Here is a 3,940-nt window from a genome sequence, read left to right as displayed (position 1 = left end):
GTAATAGACTCATTTCTAACAACTGCTACACCATAATCCTTGGTAACGCTCGTATGTTCCTGTAATTTTCGCGCTGTGCTACTGCTTCCATTACTAAGTCAACTCCTTCTGATTGCTGTGCAAATATTCCAAGAATCTGGTACCTTCTTCTCATAGTACAACTATTTCTTGTTTCCGTAATCGCGTTATTACCTCTTCATTCTGGACGAGGCTACCTGGAACCAAAATGTGGACGTATTACTTTGCTGCATCTTCCTTGTTCCCGGAGACAGCTATCTCTCCTAACAGCAGAATAGTAGCTTGACTGATTTAATGAAATAAATTTTGTTACTCATGCGAATTGTATAGCTGAAATGAAATGTCATGAGGCTAGGGCCTCTCGTCGGGTAGACCGGTCTCGTGTTGCAAGTCTTTTTAGTTGATGTCACTTTGGCGACTTCTGTGCAGATGAGGATGATACGATGAAGGAGACAACAGAACACCCAGTCCCCTAGTGGAGAAGATCTCCGTCTCAGCCGCGAATCGAATCCGGTCTCCTCGCGTGGCGTTGTGCCGCGCTGACCATTCAGCTATGGCGATGGACAGTGTATAGCTAAAAAATAATAATAATCCGTGTAGAAACTGTTATCATTCGACCAATATTACTGTATTTACATTTAGGTTACTGATGGAGTGTGAGGGACCGATGGCCTTTGTAGTCTGGTCCCTTCAACCCCCACAAACCAACCAATCAACCTACTGATGGAGTCTGCTCTTTTTTGTAGATTATAAGTTTCATCAATACAGAAATGTTCCCTAATCGGTATCGATGTAATTGACCTAAGCAGCACTTCATCCTAAATTTTTCGAGTATGTCATAGTACGTCATTAGTATTACGTAAGGGGATTGCAACTAGCTAGCATAAAGTATCGATTAGTTATTTCTCATGAAGTGTATTGAATATCTTTGAGGGATGGAAGCAACCAAACAGCACCTCCTGTGACGCACTGATCTATTGCCACAGCTAGCTTCCATGACTAGTCATCACAAAAACAGTTAACGGCAATAAACTAACGTGCAATTAAGCCACTAATATCTATATGAATTATCAATTGAATTCCCGTGTCGTGTTTTTCTGTTTACATGTGGAAGCCAATCCATGTAATTACTGTAGGGCTTTTGATGCGATTTTCAGTTATAGATAAACTTCCTCACGAGGAAGGTTTGTGTATTTATTACCGGTACGCTAGACAAGTCCTCTGGCCACAGAAACTCAGTGCCACCTGTGAGAAGCCAGGATGGGTCGTTAGTTACAATGTAAAGTTGCAGACTGCCCTTGGGTTTTATGGTAAGTAAACAGAAATACAATTTCAGGAATGCTCAGTTGTACCCGACATAACCGTTTTGTGCAACAACTTTCTCTATGAAACTTCCTGGCAGATTAAAACTGTGTGTCGGACAGAGACTCGAACTCGGGACCTTTGCCTTTCGCGGGCAAGTGCTCTACCAACTCAGCTACCCAAGCATGACCCACACCCCGCTCGTGCTTGGGTAGCTCAGTTGGTAGAGCACTTGCCCGCGAAAGGCAAAGGTCCCGAGTTCGAGTCTCGGTTCGACACACAGTTTTAATCTGCCAGGAAGTTTCACATCAGCGCACACTCCGCTGCTGAGTGAAAAGCTCATTCTGGAAACTTTCTCTATGGCTAAGATAATCTTAGGAAGGAATCTTGTTCTAAGGGACATTGCTCTGCCTCGATAATTAATGAAACCTATGGATATCATTTTTGTGTTAGTAACAGTAACTGCTCTTCACATAGTGCCTATGCCCACATGTTTCGTTGACCAGTAGTCCTTAGAGTAACGAACTAGAGTGAAGAAATGGTAGTGTTATTACTACGTTTACAGCCCGCAGTGGTAGGGGTAACGAACTTTGGCTACGACATTTTCGTCCGGTTGCAAAGGTGATGCTTGTACCTGAGCCAGACGTGGCCATCCGCTCCAACCAGACGGCGCGTGGTGCAGGCCGTGGAATGAGACACTGAAGCAAATTGGCAGAAGTGCGGGGGCACTGGGAGGGTGGGTGGGCGGGTACGGTAGGGACGGGGGTGGGTGAAGGTAGCAGAGTCGCTTATCGCCCCTGGCGGCTAATGGCTGCGGGCCGAGTAACCTAATGTGGCCCTTAGCGTAGCGTCAGCCCGAAACCCGCGGCCATTAGCCGAGAACACTTACTCTGGGGCCCTCCTTACTTCAGTTGCTTTCTCAGCTTTCTTGCTGCTGCCAAATCAGACAAGCCGCGCTACTAATGTTCTCTTTCCTGTCCTTCACTGGTGCTTCGAGCACCCATGGTTTTCCCCACACTCGCTATGATGTCACTCTCTCCATCAGTGGCAAACTGTTAATGGTTAATTAAAGATTAACAACCCTTTTGAGGGTACCAATGACAGTCTTATGTACTTCAGTATGATTCGCGATTTTATGTGTGTTTCTTAGAAGCTCGAGAGACACCAAACAGATTGTAATGAAGCCCCAGTCCACTGTCCATAATTTTTGCTGATCGTAACTGCAGCCAATTCAGAAGTTAGTATTTTTCGCCAAGACGGCGTTTTTCGTCGTAAGTAAGTCTTCTCTGCTATGTTTTAACAGTCCTTCGGGCATCAGAGGGGAGCTAGAGAAGCAGTTCTGACCATTATAAGAAATAATTACCAACCTAGCTGTCTGCCCAGAAACATGCTAATGAATACAGTGAAGTTGGCTACGAAAAGCGGAGCCCTCTGCTTTTTCGTCTTTCTTCGAAACTCCATGTTCTGAATAACTCCTTGAGAAAGAGCTTTGCTCACTGTAAGCCGAGCTCTTTTGCTGTCAAGACGCTATCGCGTCTAGGACAGTCAGTCTCCAGACCAATCGCAGTTGGCACAACTTAATTACCGCCATGCCCTCATTATTATACAGTATCTCTCGTTCACCCTCAACACGTATTTTATTCTTCATTTAGTACTTGACCTCTGATTACTTCTGTACCTGTGGTTTTTCTTGATTCATCGAACGTTAATAATGAATAATGAGCGTATGGCATTGGTGGCCGGGAGACCCCTCGCGTGGCCGTTCGGCCGCAGCTCCACAAGTTCTTTAATGCCACTACTGCGACTTGCGAGTGAAAGAGGGTGAAATGACAATGAAAGACACACTACACCCAGTCATCTGGAGGCAGAGAAAATCCCTGACCCCGTCGGGAATCGAACCCGGGACCCCGTGCGCGGGAAGCGAGGACGCTACCGCAAGACCACGAGTCGCGGACAATGGAACGTTGTTTCCCGGTTTAGTAATAATTGTGTTCAGGCAGATTTACCACCTATTTCAGGGTTTTCCGTTGATCAATCGAGGGAACTTCATTATTATTGTAATTGGACTGTTTAGCATTTCATACACACAGAGTGGTCATAATTAAACTTTCGGCGCTTGAGAGGGAGCTCGTAAAAACGAGTGGTCATAGCGCAATGAAACTCTGTAAGTATACGCGGAAGAGAAATAATGAATAAATCCTTGAAATAAAAATATATTCATTACAATGAAATGAACACCCTTAGCTGCTTACAGGCGTCGACATACGTCAACGGGGACAGATGAAACTGTGTGCCCCGGCCGGGACTCGAACCCGGGATCTCCTGCTTACATGGCAGACGCTCTATCCATCTGAGCCACCGAGAACACAGAGGATAGCGCGACTGCAGGGATTTATCTCTGGCACGCCTCCCGCGAAACCCACATTCTCAACGTATCATCCAGCACTACATTCGTAGTGCCCCCGCCAATTATACTCATTGCTCGCGGCGCGTTGCCGATTCCCGTATGAGTTCGGGCACTGTTTGTGTATTCGCACAGAAGAAGAAGATGGTCAAGTGGCCGGTGAGCCTTAACTATTTATATGCTAAGATGGTATCTGTTCTTTCGGACATGTCCGAA

General features: G+C 45.9%; 1 non-coding gene across 1 annotated transcript; it reads right to left on the bottom strand.

Moving 5' to 3' along the window:
• Nucleotides 1-3,611: 3,611 nt before the first annotated feature.
• Trnat-ugu (transfer RNA threonine (anticodon UGU)) lies at nucleotides 3,612-3,686 on the bottom strand. Its single transcript has one exon. It is a non-coding gene; the product is annotated as a tRNA-Thr (tRNA).
• Nucleotides 3,687-3,940: the final 254 nt, after the last annotated feature.

The sequence above is a fragment of the Schistocerca serialis genome, chromosome 1 (assembly GCF_023864345.2).
Source record: "Schistocerca serialis cubense isolate TAMUIC-IGC-003099 chromosome 1, iqSchSeri2.2, whole genome shotgun sequence".
Taxonomy (NCBI): Eukaryota; Metazoa; Arthropoda; class Insecta; order Orthoptera; family Acrididae; genus Schistocerca; species Schistocerca serialis.
Note: the sequence above shows the minus strand (reverse complement) of the source record. Positions and strands in the feature narration are given on the sequence as shown.